The sequence below is a fragment of the Nomascus leucogenys genome, chromosome 22a (assembly GCF_006542625.1).
Source record: "Nomascus leucogenys isolate Asia chromosome 22a, Asia_NLE_v1, whole genome shotgun sequence".
NCBI lineage: Eukaryota > Metazoa > Chordata > Mammalia > Primates > Hylobatidae > Nomascus > Nomascus leucogenys.
The window spans coordinates 110,081,652-110,104,810 of NC_044402.1; the positions used below are offsets into that span (position 1 = coordinate 110,081,652).

General features: G+C 36.3%; 1 protein-coding gene across 4 annotated transcripts in view; it reads left to right on the plus strand.

Moving 5' to 3' along the window:
* MAP2 (microtubule associated protein 2) overlaps window positions 1-23,159 on the plus strand; it is a 310,603-nt gene that overhangs the window by 133,056 nt on the left and 154,388 nt on the right. The window contains exon 1 of one of the 4 annotated variants that reach the window (XM_030803702.1): window positions 23,069-23,158. The exons of the other annotated variants lie outside the window; for them this stretch is intronic. The gene's annotated coding sequence lies outside the window, so the exon portion shown is untranslated. Of the gene's footprint in view, window positions 1-23,068; window position 23,159 lie in introns of those variants that run through there. 4 annotated transcript variants of the gene reach the window in all.

Genomic DNA, 23,159 nt, shown 5'->3' on the forward strand with positions numbered 1-23,159 from the left:
CATTGTCCAAGCTGGTATTGAACTCCTGAACTCAAGCGATCCTCTTGCCTTGGCCTCCCAAAGTGCAGGGATTGTAGGCACGAGCCACTGCATCTGGCCCCAGGCCTTGTTTCTTTTGAAGATTTGTGGTTCTACCATTTATTAGCTCCGTTGCCTTAGACAAGTTATTTCATTTTCTGTACCTCAGTTTCATTATCTCTGAAATGGAGACAATACTAGGATATGCATCCTAAATCTGTAAGTATTACGTGAACCTTGTAAAGTTCTTAGCAGTGTCTGGCACATAGTAAGTGCTACAACTCTGCCCTCTACTGCTTAGAGAGAAACGTGAGGCCCAAACATGGGTGCCAGATTTCAACCTGAAACACCTCCACCCTTGCATACACACACACATACTGGCAACATAAAAAGGATTACACAGTGAAAGAAACAATCAAAATGGAAAGAAATATCTTAACTAGAGATAATCTGACATAAAACCATTGTAGCTGACAATGGCATATTAAACCCAAAAATGTTCTAACCTACTTTGTAAAAAAATTTAAACTACATATATAAAATTATGTCTTTACTGCTGAGATTCTTTTTTAATTATTAAGCAATGCAAAACAAAACAAAATAAGAATATTCAAGTATAACGCTTATCATTCTCCTAATGGAAATACAGAGTTAGGTGCCATATATTAAATATGTATTATTATTATTATAATTATACATTATTTGGGTCAATTAAGTTGACATCTACCAGATAAGGAAATACATTTTGAATCTCTATGTTAACAGAAGATACTGTCCTTTCTTTTGAACTATTTAAAATAATTTAACATAGTTAAGTAATACTCAGTAGGCTCTGGAAAATCTGTGATCTCACATTCACTGTTAATTCAAAATACACTGAATAAAATACTATTCAGGTTCATCTGAATCTTTGGCTTATGGTTTCTAATTCTGAGACCAGACAACAGACTTGTGGCACCATGTTGTTCTCTCACATAATGTGAGCATTTTGGTTGCACTGAGAAGACTAAACTTTAGTCCAGTATGTGAGTCTCATGACAAATTGTTGTCTCTGTTACCTGTCTGGTAAGAAGAGAAGACTCCTGTCCAGTTCTTCAAGAATGGTATGGAGGTAAATAGCAGGAAAAAAATGTGGTTTTTTTTCTCTGTTTAAGCTGCTACATTCCAACTTGGTTATGGAGTGTAAGCATGCACATTCACACCAGAATGAATCGTGTGGAGGCTCTTGTCCAGTAGAGCCGCTCTCCAACTCCAGCATCGGGCATCACTGGAAGACTCATCAAGGCATTCTTCCAAGTGGGTTTACAAGTACCAGAATAGTCTGTAAAATGAGTCCTTGGCATCCTGAAATGGCCCTGGATCCCAGGGGCTCTGAAGAGTGAGAATGAGCCACGTTGTCTTCAGCTTAGATTAGGTCTTGTTTTACTAGGTAGCTAAAGGTAACAGGTTGAAGTGATGTAGGGAGGAAAGACAAGAGAGCCTTTAATGGCTCAAGTCCATGAGCAGTGTGGGAGTGGAAAAAGCACAGGATGTGCACTGAAGGAGTTAGAATTCGGCTCATCCTCCTCTGTACTCTCATAGTGCCTTATGAAAAACTCATCGCAGAGCTGAGCACATTGAACTCTAAACAGTTTTATATGCCTTTCTCCACCACTGTATCATAAGCTATTTGGAACACACACAATATTTTCTTCTCCAAACTTTTAATTTTGAATAATTTTAAAGCTACAGAACAATTGAAAGAATAGTACAATGAATATCTATGTGTACTTCACTAGATTCACTAATTGTTAACATGATGACAATGTTATCTCTCTCATCTCTTCAGGAAGATATATGTATATACCATATGTATACACACATTCATATATCTACATAAACACACACACATATTCTTATTTTATTTATTTCTGCATTTTTTTGAGGTAGGTCTTGCTCTGTCACCCAGGCTGGAGTGCAGAGGCATGATCTTGGCTCACTGCAACATCCGCCTCCTGGGTTCAAGCAATTCTCCTGCCTCAGCCTCCCAAGTAGTTGGGATTATAGGCACACACCACCACACCCGGCTAATTTTTGTAGTTTTAGTAGAGACAGGGTTTCGCCGTGTTGGCCAGGCTGGTCTGGAACTCGACCTCAGGTGATCTGCCTGCCTCGGCCTCCCAAAGTGCTGGGATTACAGGTGTGAGCCACCACGCCCGGCCACACATTCATTTTTCTTCTGAACTGTTTGCAAGACACTTCACCTCTAAACACTTCATCTTGTATCTTTAAAGACCCAGACATTCTCATTACCACAATACTGTTATCAGAGCCAAGAAATTTAACACTTATTCAATAATGTTATCTAGTATGTAGCCTGTATTCAAATTCCTTCATTTGTCCCCAAAATGTTCTTTTCTAATAATAATAACCCAAGAATGAGCAAGGTGACCATGTTTCTTTAGTCTCCTTTAATCTAGTAAACAGTACCTGCTTTTTAAAAATTTTGTGACATTAATGTTTCTGGAAATACCAGGCCAATTGTCTTGTAGACTGTCTCACATTGTGGAAGTTCTTATTTGCTTACCGATGATTAGGTTCAGAGTTTATATTTTTGGGGGAAATAACCAAATAGATGATATTGGACACTTTTTATCAATTTACTTGTTAAAAGTACCTCTCTGCCTCTGTAATGAAGAAGGAATCTGTAGGGGATACTTCAAGGCCATGGGAATATCCTGTTCCCCACACTCTTGCACCCAGCAGTTTCAGCATACATCAGTGATTCTTACCTGAGTCTGTTACTATATTGGAGGATGAAATGGTGATTTTTTGTTTTTAAAGTTTATCATTATTTCTGCCCTTACTAACGCATTCTTCTTTAAAGAAGACTTTTCCCCCAACTCGTCTCCTTTTCTAAAGCTTCTCCCTCTCTCTCCCCCACGACACCTCCTTCCTTCCCTCCCTCCCCTCCTTCCTCCCTCTGTTAAGAGTATCTCTATAGCCTCATGGGTTTTCCTTCAGTAAATGTCTTATAATCTAATACCATCATTATTATATTTGATGCCCAAATTATTTCAAATTTGGCCACTCCACTGGGCGTGGTGGCTCATACCTGTAATCCCAGCACTTTGAGAGGCCGAGGCAGGCGGATCACTTTAGGTCAGGAGTTCAAGACCAGCCTGGCCAACATGGTGAAACTCCATCTCTGCCAAAAAAAAAAAAAAAAAAAATTAGCCGGGTGTGGTGGAGCATACCTGTAATCCCAGCTACTCAGGAGGCTGAGGCAGGAGAATCGCTTGAACTCTGAAGGCGGAGGTTGTAGTGAGCCGAGATCATGCCACTGCACTCCAGCCTGGATGATAGAGATAGAGACTCTGTCTCAAAAAACAAACAAACAGAAAAACCGAATTTGGCCACTGGGAACCCCACCAAGACAGTAGTGGTGTCCTTTCATCAAGTCTCATCAGTCAGTCCTTCAACACTTCTCTGCTTTCTGGTGCAACAAGATGTCCAGAGACTCTTTGTATTTTCCCTGTCCCAGTACTGGAGTCAGCCACATTTTTTTTCAAGGACTTCTTGTTCCTTTTAGTGGTAAATGGTATTTATAAACCAAGACTGGGGTGTCATTGCTTCTAGGACAAAATGAAATAATTGCTTTGAGAGTACTTGGTGAAATATAAAATGCTATATTATCATGACTATGATTAGTGCTGTGAAACAAGCATTCAGCTTACTTGGAACAACACCAAATAGGAGCACCAGTATGAGTCTGTGTGCAGGGAATAAGTAGGAGGTAGGATATATGTGAGGGTGAAGGAAATAAATAAGCTAGCTTGGTTAGATACAACATGAGTCCTTGTCTTATGACTCTGAGACTAAACAGAATGGATGAAAGGCTGTGGATTGCATTCTCACCTATTCCCTGTGCTGCTTTGTTATTTAATACTTCAGATAGGAAAGCATATTTTATTTTGTGATGCATTGAAATCTTTTCAAAAAATGAAACATTTATATGAAGAATGATAAAACGTAAATTTGTGATTTCTTGTGTTTTTACTTTTCTTACATTTATTTAGTAGGTTCTAAAAGAACAGTGTAATTTAGGGAATATAAGATTTTTTAAAATTGCAAACATATAACTTCTCTCATTTTCCCAGTGGATGCAGTACCTATGTCACATTTAAGGAACTAGTGTGGTGACAACTGAGATTTTTTTTTTTTTTTTGAGATAGTGTGTCATTCTGTCACCCAGGGTGGAGTGCAGTGGTGTGCTCGTGGCCCTCTGCAGGCTTGACCTCCTGAGCTCAAGCAATCCCCCACCCCTCAGGCTCCCAAAGTGCAGGGATTACAAACATGAGGCACTGCACCTTGCCAATGTTTATATTTTTTGAAGAGACGGGGTCTTGCTGTGTTGTTCAGGCTATCTTTAGATTTCCTGTGGGCAAATGGATTGTTGTGGGTTTTGCTTTCTGTGATTCTTTTACAAGTAAGAAGCACACCTATTTGACTATAATTTCATTTTTAATACATACTATAAATATGATTTGGTTTAATTTCAAGGCTTTCTTGCTTGTGCCATATCACTTCATACTCTCAAATTAAAACTCTTAAAAATAACTTAGCACTATGTGACCACAGATTATGTTAAATTGGACAGAGGACAGAGATGAGTAACTAGATGATGCTTAGCATCTCATTAATAGCAAGGAAGGAAAGCAAAACAGCCCAGATGACCAGAAAACAATAATTCTTTTCTTTGTATCTTCACCTGGGCTATTTCTTCTGACTATGGTGGCAAAAGCAGGCATGAGGATGGAGGAAGGAGAACACACACAGAGACTCAATGATTTTACACCTCTTCTTTTCATTAGAAGCTAGGCTAAAAATAGGGAAGAACAAAGACGTGATTGTATGATCTATGTTGGAATGTCTTTTATTCTTATATTTTTGGTTTTGTGTCAAATTCAGGTGAAAGAATGTCAAATGCCTGTGTGTGTGTTGGCATCTGAACTTGGCAAAGAAGGTGATGGGGTTTGGTAGGGCTTTTTTCCAGCTTTTTCAAGAATTCCTCACATTTCAATACTGAACAGAACAGGCCATTCTGATAAAGAATCCAATACATATGTAGAAAAATTTAGGCTCATGGAGAAGCTGGGGCCAGATTGTCTGATTCATGAAGGTTCTTTAGTTTCTAGCAGTTTGTCCTTGGAGAAGTTATTTAACCTCTCTGAGTCTCGACCTGCTCACCTGTAAAATGTAATAAGAGGACCTTCCTCATAAGGTCTGATTATTATGTGTAAAGTGCTTAATATAGTGTAGGCAAATTATAAGCACACATCAAATATTAGCTCTTATTTTTATTACTTACAGACACATAAATGGACATGTTAAGAAAATATGATTACTTCTTATCAATGTCTGAAAATTTTAAAACAGTCCAATCAACAAATGAATTACTCAGTCTTCAAACTATATTGTCTAATTTTATTTTGTTATTGGTTTCTTTAACTTTCTTCTGTTGAGATGCAATATTTTTAAAGCTTTTACAGCTCTCTGTATTACCCAGGACCACCAACTCAATGTAAGGCACATTGATGAAGCACTCAGCATGGCCAGGGACTCTTGTAGTTGTGAAGGATCCAAAAATATAATGATATAGTTCTCCGCAAGTAGCTAAGACTGGTAGTACAGACAATTATATAAACAAGGAAATGTCATTTTGTTTGATAATTACTATTACAAGATATAGTGAAGGTATAAATTTGGGAAAATTAAGGAATTCCTTATACTTAAGAGTCATGAAAGATATATCGATGTTCCCCAAATTAACAGTGCTGAAACTCATTCTTTGAAATAAAAATAAATATAAAATAATTTTGCTCAATGACTAGAATATTTTTAAGAAAGTGTGATTTAACTCTAAAGCAAACATGAACACATATGTGATTCTGGATATTATACTTTGGGATTTATCATAATGCCCAAGGCACTACAATATTACTAATTTATTTATTTCCTCTGGGCATCTTGTAATTTAAGAGGGTAAGATATCATTTTCCCCTTTCACTGGAGCATATGCGTCACAAAGGTAGCTACACACTGAGGGTGTCTCCAGCTTGAAAAAAAAAGCTAATGCAGGTCAGGCATGCTGGCTCACATCTGTAATCCCAGTACTTTGGGAGGCCCAGGAGGGTGGATCACTTGAAGTCAGGAGTTCGAAGCCAGCCTGTCCAACATGGTGAAACCCCCTCTCTACTAAAAATACAAAAATTAGCCAGGTGTGGTGATGCGCACCTGTAGTCCCAGCTACTCGGGAGGCTGAGGCAGGAGAGTCACTGGAACCCAGGAGGCAGAGGTTGCAGTGAGCCAAGATTGTGCCATCACACTCCAGCCTGGGTGACAGAGTGAGACTCTGTCCAAAAAAAAAGCAGATGCAAATAGCATCCCAGTGAAGCACCAGAAAAACCAAAACCAATGCCTCAAAAGCCCAGCGGTGATTGCACACCAGCTCAAATACCAGAACAGAAAGTTTTCTGTTTCTTGACTCCTCAACTAGCCTTAGAATATAAAGCAGTTTTTAAAAATTGGGGGTCATATTTCATTTTTGAAAAATTGAATCATTAATGTTAGTTATTCACACATCTCAGGAAATTAAAAGACTAAGAAATACATTACCAAAACTGTTTTTGGCTATTCCATTGCTTCCTGGATACCTGATTATTCACATTATGCACATTACTTATGTGAATCTGCTGTTGAAATTTTCAGCTAGAGGACTGAGATGCCAGACCTTAACTCCTGCCAGGTCTTTAGCCTTCTCTCTGCTATAGAATCAGTTTTGATTATATACAGAATATAGGAGAGTACAGAGTAGTTAAAAGTATACCTGTAGTATAAAAGCATATGACCTGAATTCATACCCAGTGGTTTAGTCTTCCTGTGTCCTAGTCTGATCATCTATAACATGGGTATAATGAAAGTAACCACCTCACAGAGTTGCTATGAGGATTAAACAAGTTAATGGCTGGTGCAAAAGTAATTGTGGTTTTTGTCATTAAAAGTAACGGCAAAAAAATGCAATTACTTTTGCACCAACCTATACAAGTCAATGCTCAAAATATGCCCTGTCCTTAGTAAGCACCTTATAAAAGATTTTCATTGTTATCTACAGAGATCCACAGAACAACCCTCCTTCAGAGGCCATATGAATCTAGTTCAAGATTAAGGACACCTGCATCGCCACCAGCTCCCCAACCCACCCCGCTATACTTCTCTAGCTCATAGTGAAATCCCTTGGCCTCTCTCAGACTAAAACAACAGTGTGGCTGGAATTTCCAAGCTCTGGAATCCAGTCCCAAGCTCTGGAGACCAAGATGATATTAACATAGCCCCTTGTGGGCGCTGGCTGTGCTGTTCCCAAATTCCTCATAGAGGTTTTGGTCTCAACCAAGATAAAACACTGTGGAAGCTGAAGTAATGTACTTTCATCTGAAACAGACAGGTGCCTTATTCACTTTATAGTTTGCTTTGCAGTTGAAAAAATAAGCTTTTTTTTCTATGGTTACCAGTTCACAAACATCAAGTGCAAAACTTGCAAGTACTAGGTGATAAAAATATGGCAAGAATGCTGAAGGTAACTTTCTAACTTTAAGCAATATTTGTAGATCTTATTTAAAGCATATGTTATAAATGCCATCTTGGAATCCTCTTTGTACTTTCATTTGTCTCTCAACAGTCAATGTGAAATGAAGGTCAGTTAGTCTTAAAATATCCTTGATTAGAGCATTTTTTTTCTGGATTTTTACCTGTTATTACTGATCGCAGCTAATGAAAAAGGGATAATATGAAAGGGAAAATGAATAGAAAAATGAAGGGAAATTCCGTTGCTTCAAACAATACATTTTAATTTGTAATATCTGTGAGTGTAGAAGTCATTGATATAATTCAGTATGCTTTGTTCTCAGTGCAAATTCATATTCACATATAGTTTGACCCCTGTACCTCATTTTTGGAACCCCCTGTTGGTTTCATATGTACAAGAGGCAAATACCTTTACATCTGGTGAGGAAATAATTTATCTCAAGTTATTTTGAACCATTTATGCTAGTGTTTTTTCAAACTGGATTTAATGAACCAGTGGCACCAGCATCACCTGGGATGCTAATGAATGCATATTGGACTGATGGCTTACCTCTAGACTTCTGAGTAGAATTACACGAAGGTGAGGCCCAGAATCTGTGTTTTAGCACAGCTCTGTGGAGTAAAAAAAAAAAAACAAACAAAAGCCGGGGGTAGCCACAGCCTTCATGTCTACTTTCATAGCCCCTTCCCCATAGGTGGTGCTGGGGAGCAGTGCAAGTTCTTATTTCATAACCTGTTATGGTGGTGGTTGTTTTGAACCACAGATGCAAAGAATTGACCTTCTCATAATCCTCACTTCTTTGGCTCATGATCATCAGATCATGCAAATCTTTTTTCATGCTTTACGTTATTTTAACTTTTTTTCCTTTCATTTCTGAGCTCCACTTCCATTCTCCTGCCCCCACATGCCCTCATTGCAATATGTTGTAGAGATGCCCATACTGTTCTGTTTCTGCCTTTTTTCACTCAACACAGTTTACAGTTTCTAACAGCTGCACAGGACGGCAAGATTCCTTCTGCCACCTGTGATGTGTCTCCGCCTCTTGCTGTGAACACCTCAGTTGTCTTGACTCCCACCACCATAAACACCGAGCTCAAGCACTAAACTCAGATTCACCGCTTGGCTGCTTCACTTTGATTAGGCTTCAAGATTACTCTTACCATTTAATTTGCTATTAAATCTAGACTTTAACAACTCTTTTTCATTGATTGTGTTTTAACCTGCCTGGATAACATGTATTAGGAGGAATTGCAAACTCAATGGAAAATTTCTTTTTGTTTTTATTTTTTTGAGACAGGAACTTGCTCTGTCTCCCAGGCTGGAGTGCAGTGACATGATTATGGCTTACTGTAGCCTCAACCTTTTGGGTTTAAGCAATCCTTTCACCTCAGCCTCTCTAGTAGCTGGGACTACAGGCACACACTACCATGCCAGCTAATATTTTTTAAAATTTTTGTAGAAACAGGGTCTCTCTATGTTGTCCAGGCTGGTTTTGAACTCCTGGGCTCAAGCAATCCTCCCACTTTGGTCTCCCAAAGTGCTGGGATAATAGGCATTAGCCACTATGCCCAGACCGAAAATATCTATACATTATAGATTGAATTATATCTGTATTTCCTTAACTATTTCCATCCACGATTTATAGCTTCTTTAAAATGTCAGTCATAGGTATATCCTTATCCAAAGTTTTTTTCTTTTTCTCACATTTGTCATACAATTTTGTGATCTTTCTCTCTAAGGCCGTTAGCTCTTTGTTAACTAACCTAAGTTCCTAAGAAAGTCCAACAAGAAGTCACAAATTCATCCTCTCTAGTACAAAACATCTGTCCTGTGTGGGCACCATTTCCCAATGAAATATTAACTCTTAATACAAAGGTCACAATGTAGGATTGTTTTCTCTTGTTTTTGCTCATCGGGTCTCTTAATCAAAAATGCTACCTTTGAATTTCTTGTCCGACTGCACAGATGTTTAAGAAGAAATTTTTCTAAGCAAAGATTTTTTAATATAAGTAGCCAAGCATTCAATCTAGGGAAGAATGCAACCAGCCAGTCAATAATGATGAAATACTTTTTTGTCTGTTTTTCATTCTCCCTCACTCAGCGACTGCTGACTATGCACCTTCAGGCCAAAGGCCTATTGAGAGTGACATTCACTCTTTCCAAGATAATCCTCATGATAGGATGCACTTAATTTATCCTGTTGATGAAACTGAACTGAACTGATTTGCATATCATCAATACACGTAAGTCCTGAGTGGAGGACCAACCATCCTAATTAATATATCCCCTGTCACGGACTTGCTGTATCTAGCAAATTCTGGAATAATGCTGATTGCAGGTGGCTGGTGAATATTGACGCTGTTCAGGATTTATAAGGCTGTATTGGAAGGCACGTGAAACTAAAATCTTCCTTGGAACAATGTCCCTGTTTAAAACTACTCTCATTCAGACCCAGCTGGGCATTTAGCAATGCCAGCCATTGAGTAAGATCTTTCAAGTGCCTCAGCCTGCTTCACCTGTCAGACTGGCTCTATGGTTTATAAATGAAACTCTATTTGTTTCCAAAGCTCTTGATCCTCTAACTCTTCTCTATCCATGTTGCGTACTCTTGCTTCTCCTTCTGATTTGAGTGTCTTAACTCTCCTAACACACATCATCAGTTTTCATTTAATTCTTTTTTCAAGTGATGTACAAATAGTGCTGAGTCAGTCTTGGCATTTCTGTGCTGTTTTATCATCTTCACAACCCCCGTTTGTTTTTTCGTTTTTTTGTTGTTGTTGTTCTTCTTCTTCAGCTTTTTTCTGTTGTAAAATAAGTTTCTTTTTCATCACACTTGGCTTTTAATTCATGACTGTCAGTTTCTCAAGGATTCCTTTTGTGCATTTCTTAACACAGGCCTCACATTCCCTTCTCTCATCAGCCATCAATCAATCATACATTTTGTTAAACAGCTTCAAAATAAAATAAGAAATTATAAGAAAATTAGAAGCATCCCCTTGCCACTAGAAAAATCTGTTGTTGAGGCATCACCTGCTTTTTTCTAATATGTCATCTATATGCTTATAAGCATTACAGTAGAAAGTATGTATAAACTGGACATTTGATTCTCTTTATTTTTTTAGCTTCACTGGGTTAAAAATAAATAAGTACCATGCTGCAGCACTACATACAATGATCTCAGTGACAACATACCTTCCTCCCCACCAGCGACTTCTTCCATTTTTTTAGATCAATGTCCGCAACACAAATTAACATTATTTATTGTACACCAATGTAAAAGGAGCCTACCAGATATTAGAGAAAGTTGTGTAAAACACATCGAGTTTGCCCCTAACTAACATAAAACCAAGGACCTATATAGATGAAAGTTTATTCAAATGATTCCGTAACTATTTTCCTTGACTATGTTCCCCATTACTTTGGAGTAAAATGGAGGAGAAAGAGTTGAAAGGGGAAGGCAAAACAAAGATAATGGAAAAGTAAAAAAAAATGCAAAACACAAGAGTGTGGTAGCTCAAGAAAAAAGTCAGTGGTCCTGGGGGTGTGGAAATTTCTCTTCCAGACAGATCTGTTGGCCCAGATTCTTACAATAGCTATTTTTGCATTCCATTTGAAATAAAAAAGTAGATAGACCATGCCTAGAAAAAAAAATTGAGTTCCGTTTTACAGAATATTAAATAAAACACTGACTTCTTCAATTATATGTTTGCTATTAGTAGCAAAGGAAAAAAAGCCACAAAACTATGGAAAATGAAACGAGTATAAATATAACATAACATGAACTCTTTCTCGCCAACTTAATGATACTGTTGAGAAGGAATATACATATATAGGCATTGCTTATGTATAATATTTCCTTTTGATTTAAAAGCCAGTATATCTTTTACCTAAAATCCTTTGCAGCTGAGAAATCTGATGATAGAATGAGCCATGAAGTTTTAGTAGAAATAGAAACAGTACACCCACTCTTCATCTAAGTTCCTGTTTCTTTTCACACTAGGGATTTGATATTCATCATCTTTATTCTTTGGTTCCAATCAATAGGAGAATTTGGAACTTTCATGCACATGTAGATGTACTATTGAATACATTCTAAATATTCAAAGTGTGTTGTAGTTCTGTTTTATTAAAATATCTATAAATAAATACCTGCATAGATAATTAATTCTCTCTTCTCATCTCTATTGTAACCTTGGTACAAGGACTAGAGGAAGAGGAGAGACTAAGAAATTACATATGTAATTCCTGGTGGCCATCACCCTAGGGTACACTGTCCCCTAAACAGTCAAGAGAATAAGTTTGGATTTCATAAATTTTGGGGATGTGGATTTCAGTTATTCACAAAATAAATATATGCATTTTCAGAAATCATTCCACTTACGATATTGTATTTATTAAACCATCAAAGTAGACATCTTATTATTTGAACTGGAAATATTAGACACTGAAAATAAAAGCTATAAGATCATGCAGAATTTAAGCTTCTTCAGAATAATTTGGTCATATTAAGGTTAAAGATTACCAAATGTAAATGGATTGGCACTAGCTGACCTCTTAAATTCTGCTGGCTCTCCAATTCAGTGAAGTTGTTAAAGACTGAAGGAACAAGAGAGGTTTAAAATATTGAGATATATTAATCTTCAGTGCTTAGAAAGCAGTCAACAAAATAGCTCCTTTTAGTAGTTTTCAAAAACCAATCAGGTATTTAGATCTACTGTCATGAAATGTAGCATTTGATTTTGTAGCATTTGATTTGATTTCAGTCTTTCATGAAATTGTAATGGCCCCACTTGTGGAGAATTTGATTAAATGAATGTTAATTTCCTGCTTTCAAGAAGATCAGCTAAGAAATTAATGACTCCAGAAGATGGTTCTGCTTGACTAGTTGACTACTAAATAAAAATTTTATTTAGTAAAAAATCTTCCGCACTAATTCTCTTAATTTTCCTTCATGGTTTGCCCGTTTGTCTTGCAAATATTGTTTGCCTATAGGATAGTTGTATCTCCAGTGAATACGGTTTGTCTTAACATTTAGGTTATAAGTAAGATAAAAATAAATTTACTAGTTATAACTAAGGATTCACAAGTAGATAAGAAAAACTGCTAGAATAATTTTTGTAGAAATAAAAAAATAAGTAAATACTTTTTAAAACTTGAAGTAAAGGAAGAGGGGTTACTCAAACTCCCTATAAATGTGCCAAAGATGAAAAATTCTAAAATTTGTATATTCAAATAGCTAACCAAGACCCAAAATAAATGAAACACTTACACTACATGTTTTATCTCATGATTTCTGAAACTTTTAGCCCTAAGACTTTAAGGAAGGTAATTTATGCTTCTTATATGAGCTTTAATGTTTTAATTTCAGTGTTCATGCAGCATGAATGAATATTTATTGAATATTTATTGTGCACCAGTTATATACTAGACCTAGTTCTAGGTATTTGGGATATATTCACGAACAAAACAGGCAGAGTCTTGCCTTCATGAAGCTTACAAGTGAATGGGGAAAGACAATAAAGGATAAACATAACAAGTAAATTAATTATATGGCACATTAGAAGATGATAGCAAAATGGAGTAAGGGTGATTGGGAGTAGGAATTACAGATTGCAATATTGAATAGGACGGTCAGGTGAAGCCTGCTTGAGAAGGCAATATCTGAGGGAAAACTTCATGGAAAGAATAGAATTGTCTGAAATAAAAAAGTGTCCACACACCAAAATTTAACTATTAAAAGTGTGTTAACTTTTTTAATGGACATGGATTACATAACATAATATGGTGTTTTCTCATGTAACGTTTAAGATTCACCATGATGTTTGATGATTTCTAATTTGATAGAATAAAATAAGGGTAGTGATTTTGTTAAGATATGTACTTCACTATTATCATCTGTACTTCTAAGATAGGAGTTAATTTCAACAAGATGTTTCAAAACAAACATAACAAGCCCAAATTGTCAAAGAGCAAAGTTCTTTAAAAACACATGAGCATATATTGCACTCATATATTCTATATCCTCTGCCAAGATTAAACCAGATAGATAGTAATTAAAATTATGATGTTTTCCTCACCTCCAGGAATGTTTGTGTTTGTACATATGCATTATTTAAATATGAACTGATGGAATCTGAAATAATTGTGACAGTAAAAATCTATATTTTTAATCTTATCTCTTTTATGCACAGCCTACTTACATAACAAGTAGTCTGTCTAAACTCCCTCTCCTGGAAAAATAGAAAATTCTTAATTCTGTGTTTAATTTATCTCCTCTCTTTCTGCTATCTTGTAAGTGTAAATGGAAAATTCTTAGTTCTATGTTTATCTCTTCCTCTTCTGATACCTTCTAAGTGTTAGGCTGAATTACAAACTAATTAGCTGAGAAGTCCAGGGATTGAATTTCTGCTCCACCACTTAACAACTGTGTTCCCCTGGGCACTTGACTAAACCTAATTAGGCCTATTTCCTCAACTGTAAAATAGAGGCACATGACTCTCAGAATTGTTGAATAAAATAATGTACTCAAAAAGACTGGCACTTTCTAGGTTCTTAATCATTTTATCAGAATCATGTCATGTACTTTTCAAATTCGCAAATATTAGAATAAATAACTGAACGTAAACTACTGAAAAATGGACCAAGTCTGTATCTAATAACAGGCATTATGGTATAATGATGGTTTTTGTTTTTTGTTTTGTATGTTGGCGATTCTGAGAAAGGAAAGAGCTTTATGACATTATGTGCTTGTGGGAATTTTGGAAGCCATTATGAAAAAGGCAGAATTTTAAATGAACCAAAAAGGAAATATAAGATTTGGGTTGGAAAAGAAGAAATCAATGATTCCTGAAATAAACTTACGATTATGGTAGGCCTCAATGCGTAAGGGATTTTTGTGAAAAGGATGATACAGGAAGCATCTTAGCTGTCCATTCTTTTGTCATAATAGTGTAGTTCTGTAAGGGCTGCTTCACACAAATACTTTCACTTGTTGCCATATTCCTAAAACACACATTTTACTTCCATTTTTCATTTCATGTGCTTTTACTTTACAGTTGCCATTTATTTACTAAAAGCCAATGTAAAACATACTCTCCCTACTAAGGAGAATGTGCCCTTACAATTTGTTTATTTAATATACACGTAATCATATAGTCTCTATTTACATAGCCATGGTTACGTGGTATGTGCGCAAAATATATGCTTATACAAGAACCCTTTTGCATAATATTCACTGTAGATCCTAAAACTTATGAATGAAGAACTTCTAAAACAATGGCACCATAATATTTATTACAATTTTTATTATGAAGGTACATTACATTAATAGAGTGCCCTCTACCCCATGTCACTGCCACTTAGGTCAAGAAGACATTGTGCATCTTCCAAGTTAATACAGTCTCTCATACTACTTTCTACAGAGGTAAACACTACTCTGATTTCTTTCTCTGAATATTAGTTTTATCTGCTCTGGAAGTTCATATATTATTCCATATATTTAGTTTAGTATTTACTTTCACTAGATATTGCCAAACAGTTTTCCAAAGTGGTTGTATTAATTTAAGCTCTCACCAGCAATGTATGAGAGTCTTAGTTGTTCAACTATTATAGTTTTCTTTTCAACCTCTTGAGAGCTTTTAATTCCCAACATAGTTCTTAAAGTGTAATGAGATTATGACTTTATGAATTGAAGTAGCAATTATTTTTCATAATTATAGTTCATGTGACATTGTTTTTAAAAAGAAGCTTGGTTTATTTTACTTTGGTAAAAGTATGTGAGAAGACTAGAACTTTGAGAATAGTTATTTCATAAGCTTAGGTGGTAATGTCATATGAAATCTAAATATGGCATTTAAGCTAGCCATTTTATTAAATTGCAGTCAGACTTTGAATGCTGACAATAAGAATAACCTGTCTTTCTTTCTCCCTCTCCATTTATACCATCCCATTGGCTTTACCTTGATAAGTGAAATAAAAGCACTGATGGAATAAAGAAAAATGAGAATTTATTACTTTTAGAATTGTGCAAAATTTGTCAGTGAAATATGAATATCTCTGAGGTTCAAGATGGTGCATAATCCAAAAATAATTTGAAATGTATTATGTACATACATTTGGATAAGAATATAAGTGATTTTAAAAAAATCATCATACTAAGATTCTAAATGAAATAGTCAAGTTAAACCCTGATCATCATGACTCAGAAGTATTAAAGCCTGATTCAAGAGCAATTGGAAAGTGATTTCCAGTTATCTTGTCTTACTCTTCACCCTACTTGGTTGGAATAAATTCATCCTTCCCATTGCAATACAACTCTAATTAAAATCACAGTGAATATGTCAAAGATGACCACATGCAATGCATATCTCAATACGCTCTTTGCTTTTTATAAATATACTTTATTTTGTAATTTGCTTTTCATCCAGATTCAGTGGAGATACTGAATATTTTGTTTAACTATTTCTTACTGGGTTTTATGTATGAGACATGGTTAAAATACATATGGAGTAAGGCAGATAGTATAGGACTTTGGGCTTGGATAATATCAATATTATTTTCAAATTTTAAGTAAGTTAATAGCCCAGAGCTCAGTGGCATAGAATACCTAGTAAACTTAAATGAAATATCAAATAGACAACAAGCTAACAAATGTAGTCCACTTTTTAATCATAACAAAACTTGTGGCAGGAGTCAAGTGATTCAAGGATTCTACTTTTTCAGGAGAAATTTTGTCCCTCAGTAATAAATTTGTCCATTGTTTGCCGTCAGAATTATCCGCATGAGTTTCTCAACATATGGATGTTTTTATAACTAGTAATTCAGCTTCAATAATAATGAAAATTATTAACTATGATGGTGTATAGTTAATAATTTTCATAGTTTTCTATGAAAAACAAAAGACAGCCATGAGAGTGATTTACATATATTTATCCTTTAGATGCTTAGTGATTGTCTTTTAACTCCTGACCAGTTGTTCTTTATCACATAAATCAGGAATCCACTAGAGCACATGTCTTTCATTTATGATACCACGTTAAAGAATGTAAAAGAAATTTGTCCATGTAAAAGAAATTTTTAAAAATGGAGATCTACAGATCTGCAGTTGAATTTGTTAAAGAATTCAAGAAACATTTCTAGAAGATTTTCAGATTCCCACATGAATCAGTGTCTCATGGCCTCAAAAAAATCAATAGCTCTTGGAGCCATGCTTCTAACAATTTGTAATAATCTGGAAGGTGCCATGGATTAAATTATAAACTTGTCATATTTTACTTAGTGGCCATGGAATTCAAAGACTTGCTGCCTAGAGACTGGGACCTTTTTATTACTTTTTTCTTTCTTTCTTTCTTTTTTCTTTTCTTTTTTTTTTTTTGAGAAAGAGTCTCACTTTATTGCCCAGGCTGGAGTGCAGTGGTGCGATCTCAGCTCACCGTAACCTCCACTTCCTGGATTCAAGCAATTCTCCTGCCCCAGCCTCCTGAGTAGCTGGGATTACAAGTGTGAGCTACCACACCCAGCTAATTTTTGTATTTTTAGTAGAGACGGGGTTTCACCTTGGCCAGGCTGGTCTCAAACTCCTGACCTCAGGTGATCCACCCACCTCGGCCTCCCAAAGTGCTAGGATTATAGGCATGAGCCACTGTGCCCAGCCCCTTATTACTTTATTTTTTACTGAGTTATTGAGATATAATTCACGTGGCATGAAATTCACTCTTGTATACAGTTCAGCAATTCAGTGGTTTTTAATATATTCAGAGTTATGCACCCATAACCATTAATTTCAGAACATTTTCATTACCCCAAAAAGAAGCCCCTACCCATTAGTAGTCACTCTCCATTACCCCCTGCCCCCAGCCTCTGGCAGCCATTAATATACTTTCCATTTTTATGGATTTGACTATCCTAGGTATTTCATATAAATGGAATTATAAAATATATGGCCTTTTGTAACCACCTTCTTTCACTGAGTATAATGGTTTTTATGTTCATTTGTGTTGTGACATATCAGCACGTCACTTTTTTATTGCCAAACAATATTCTATGAATATATCACATTTTTAAAAAGTTTTATTATTAATATTTTTGACTGACAAATCATAATTGTATACATTTATGGGGTACCATGTGATGTTTATTTGTTTTTTTGTACAGTACAATGTTATTGCCTATGATTCTCATGGTACATTAGATCTCTAGACTTGCTCATTCTACAGCATGCTATTTGGTATCCTCTAACCTACATCTCATTCTCCGCCACCGCCAAACTGTCCCCCAGCCCTGTCACTGGTAACCACAGTTTTGTTCACTCTCTGTATACTTGAATTATTATTATTATTGTTATTTATATCTCACAAATAAGTGAGATCGTGCAATGTTTTTCTTTCTGTGTCTGGCGTATACTACACTTAGCATAATGTCCTCCGGGCTAATCTACATTGTGGCAAATGGCAAGATCCTGTTCTTTTTTAGAGCTGCATAATATAGATACACACACACACATACACACACACACACACACACACACAGAGACACAGAGATTATGGTTTCTTTATCCATTCATCCATCTACAGACACTTAGGTTGTTTCCATATCTTGGCTATTGTGAATAATGCTGCAATAAACATGGGAGTCATTTTGTACAACTCACACTACCCAATCCCGCATCCATGTATAGCTTCTCTAGGTATTAGGTTGAACCATAGGAAATTGGCATTTTGTAGGTAAAAAGTAATATAATTTTATCATTTTGTAGATTTATGACTAACGTGCTGATTAGTCTTTTTTTTTTTTTTTTGCCTGTTTTGACCACAATATATTTTTGTGTGGACCAACTTTGTTGGAAGAGAAAATGCCATCTACAGTAAATAAGGCAAAACAGTGTTCAGTGATTTTGGATATCAAGATAATTTGTAAAATACTTACACATCTGCCTATATGATTTAGAACAACAAACTCAAGAATACTAGGGGAAAGCATAAGTGTTATTTCTATTATAAATTTTTGAAAGTACAAATTTTAGTAAGTGTAGTCTTATCTCTACAAAGGTCATTCCAAAATATTTTAGCCATGAGGCAGCATTAATTCATCGAATTTTATTTTAAAAATCTAAAAATTATAATTTAGCACATTTTAATACCAAGAGAAGGCATGATTTATCAAACAAACTCTTTCTGAGCATTTAAAAGCTGATAGCCCCAGGCTAGGTACTTTGCAGAATTCAAAGAGAGTAGGAGACAAGTCTCTATTTAAAATAAATTTACATCCTATAATAGAAATTACAAAACATATTGATTACAAAATATATGGCAAGGAAAGCTGGGCGGGGTGGCTCATGCATGTAATCCCAGCACTTTGGGAGGCCGAGGCGGGCGGATCACAAAGTCATAAGATCGAGACCATCCTGGCTAACACGGTGAAACCCCGTCTCTACTAAAAATACAAAAAATTAGCCGGGCGTGGTGGCGGGTGCCTGTAGTCCCAGCTACTCAGGAGGCTGAGGCAGGAGAATGGTGTGAACCCGGGAGGTGGAGCTTGCAGTGAGCCAAGATCGAGCCCCTGCACTCCAACCTGGGCAACAGTGAGACTCCGACTCAAAAACAAAAAACAAAACAAAACAAAAAGCATATATATGTGGGAAGGAGTCGCTTACAAATAAAAGGCAATATTTTTAAGAAAGACTGAATATACAGAATAGGGAAGACAATATGGAATACAAAAACTTCTCGTGTTTAGACATTCCAATTCATCCACTAGTGTGATTTTTCATATTCAGTCATTTAAAAAATATTTTTGAGTGCCAGTACATTCCAGGCACTGTTTTAGGTGCTTTGGATACCAGTGTCCCAAACATGTAAAAATGACTGCCCTCGTGGAACTAGCAGGGTGAAGTTAGAAATAAATAAGAAAAGTTTATGTTATGATAAGTGTTATGGAAAAAAGTAAAATGCAGCAGGGGATGCAAAGCCATGGAAAGGGCATGGTTGCAACTTTCATTATGGTAGTTAGGAAAGCCCTGGTTGGAAGATGATCTATGAACAAAGGCTTTAAGGATGTAAGGAAGATGCCTCCATTATTCATTCCTGGAGAGTTTAGGCAGTGATACACAAATACACAGACCAATATATTTAGGGAATGAAATCAAAGTTATTTCAAAAGAGGCACAGGGGTGAATTAACTAAATTTGGGAGTATAGCTAAATCAGATTCTTAAAGATCAGGCATCTACAATGAAGCAGATATGACAGAGGGGTGGAGTCATAGTATCTCATCAAAGTGAGAAAAGGAAGGGTGAAGTTAGGTTTCTGTTTATTTATTTATTATTTTGAGAGATGGAGTCTTGCTCTGTCGCCCAGGCTGGAGTGCAGTGGTGCGATCCTGGCTCACTGCAACCTCTGCCTCTTGGGTTCAAGAGATTCTCCTGCCTCAGCTTCCCAAGTAGCTGGGACTACAGGCATGCACCACCAAACCCAGCTAATTTTTGTATTTTTTTTTTTTAGTAGAGATGGAGTTTCACTATGTGTTGGCCAGGCTGGTCTCAAACTCCTGACCTCAGGTGATCTACCCACCTCAGCCTCCCAAAGTGCTGAGATTACAGGCATGAACCACCATGCCTGGCCTTCTGTTAACTAATTTATTAAATGAAGTGTCTTGAAAAGGAAATCCTGTTTCCCTCTTTTTTTCCATTCCCAGAACCTGTAAAGAGTCTGAAAAATACGTATGTGTGCCATCACAGTTGATTAAATGAATGGATGAATGGTGGTAATCCAAGGTCTAAAATACTGTCAGACAGAAGAAGGGTAAGGCAAGCACCAGTTTAGGCTTTTGAGCATAAATATGAAAACTCTAAAAATTAACAGAAGTATCTCAATTGTCGGTTGTCTTGTATTCTTAGAATATGACATACCTAAGGGCAGTAATTATGTTTCACATATGGTACTTACTCCATGTTCGAAACAAATGGGAAAAAAAGAAAAGAAAAAGAGTATACCGACTCATTCTCATGTACTGAACTAGGTACCCCTAAATATTAAATGACCTCCGGAGAGTATTAAATGTTTTTGGAAGCTGTGCTATATTTTTAGACTGACCAGGATGCTGATATGTGCTTTCATGATAGAATATGATTCATGTTCCAAGACATTAGTCTTAGGCATCATTTTTTATGTTCTTAAGTGAACAGAAGACAATATATTAAAATAAAACATTCACTTGGAAAAATCACCTTATTATCCAAAATCACTGAAGAAAAATAGACATTTAACAGGGAGATTATATTTAAAGGGGCATTTTTTTTTGCGGGTCAGGGGAAGAATTCTAACCAGTATGTAGGATTCACTGAAACCTGAAATTTCTTGTGATTATTACCTGTGGTAGTCATACATTTTAAAAATGTGATTTATTCATTTTATAGCTACATACTGGGGAAAGAGGATGATGATGGTGGCAGCAACTGTCTTTTAGACATCAAAAAAAGCAGTATGACCCTATCTATAGATGAGTTAATCCAAAAGCATTGAATCATATGAATTGAATATTGAAAGAACAGTTTGGAAAGAAAATAAAAACAGTAAAATATGAAGGTCAAAATTCTAGCCACATTTACTGAGTAGTTTAGAAAGATTTTAAGAAATTTTGCGCCCTCCAGTGGTTGTTTCGGAATGAATTATTATCATTATTACTATAATTTTTAATTTTACCTGGGCTCTCCATTTTCCAGCTTCTTTGTTTTTGGTAACCCAGGAAAGTTTACCTTGTCTATACCTAGAAGGTGCCTTGGGAGACCGACTCAATTTGATTACCCAGTTTTATGCTTGCAGAAAGAATGAGGCCAGTAATGCTAAGAGTGCCTAGTATATGATCATGAAGTTCAGGCTCAACAAGATAGGTTCACAAAAGGGCAATCATGCTTGATTTATCTTATTGCCAGACTGGAAATGAAAGAAAAGCAGTGACATAATTACCCCAGATTCCTCAGACCTCAAATACAATCCAGCACAGATATTTGCAAAAGTCTTTAGAATGATTGCAATGCATTTTAAAGAGGGACATCACTACTGTTGCAAATATAAGAAGGTTTAAAAAATCAAAGACAAAGGATGTTTCTGGAATCTGTATTGCTTGCAAACAGAACAAAAGAGAGCAGGGAAAGAAAGTCACTTGGTGAGAGAAGAAAAGCAAAGGATTGAATCAGGAAACGCTGCGGGTGCCTGGGTTTTGTGACCTTGGTCATATTCTTTGGGCCTTAGCTTTCTCACCTATGAAACAAAGGATGTGGACTAGGCTAAATGGTTTCCATGAAGCCAGTATTTGGACAGAGGCAAGGGGTAGCAGAATTGATCTCATACAAAAGAACTGTAGTTTGAATATTTATGAAAGCGAAATTAGTTAGTGATTAAAAAATGGGGCAGAAAGGTGGCTCAAGGAGAATGCAAATTTATCTTAATTCAAAATACAGTATTAAACTGATGGAGGCGATTCTTTCAAGAAGGAAAAAGAAAAAGAAGCCTATCATCTGTCTCTCAATTTCCTTCCCTGTAGTCTCGTTCTCTCTTCTCTGCCATCATATTTTTTTTCTCTTGACTTTCTGTTTCCAGTAACCATGGTGATGCTTCTTCCCAGCAACCTTCTTCACAGCTGGCCTTTTTGGTTCTCATCGAATTTTGCTCCATTCACTGGTTCAGGTTGCTAACAATGCTGTAAAAATTAATTTATTTATTGACATTTTTCTCCTTCCCTTTTCCCCAGGAAATAAATGCAGGGAATTATTCCACACTTAACCTCCCTACGCAAGGGCACTGTAAAACAGGGATATTCAACTGCTAATTTCAGTTGCTAACATGGAGGGGATACAGATTATGTCAAAGATTGAATTCTCTGCCTGGGCCCTCAGGGTCTGAAAAGCCCCAGGACCAAGTTGGTTGCCACCTCCTTTTGCTTTTGTATGTAAATGGAATAAATAGATTGCCCCCAGAAATCATGTAACGGCCCTGGTTTTCTAATTCTCTTTGTTTTTTTTTTTTTTCTTTTTCTCTTGTAAGGAAAACATGGCCAAGTGCATAATTATAACTGTTAAAAGGGTATTGAATTTTCTGTAGGAACATATACATAAATATATGCATTTCTTTAATGAACATATTTATTTTGGAATATAAATAAGCAATATGCAATAGTTAAAAATATTGTAATTATCTGCCAATGACAAAACATCAACAAATCTCTGATGTCCTTAATGCAGATAATAAAAATTCCCATAAACTAGTATTTAGTCATGTCCAGTTTGTGTAGCTTAACTTGTTTGTAATCCTATATGCCTGAAAACGGTTTCTCTATTTAAGCGGTGTGTGTGTGTGCGTGCCTGTGTGTGTGTGTGTGTGTGTCTGGCATTAACACAAAGGAGACCAGATGATGACATTCATAGGCTGATAGACTCGACTCCTGGGGACACACTTGGATGGAGGCAATTAAAATGCCTGTCAGGCATTTGGTACCAGAAGCCCCTATGGCAAACCGCTAAATCG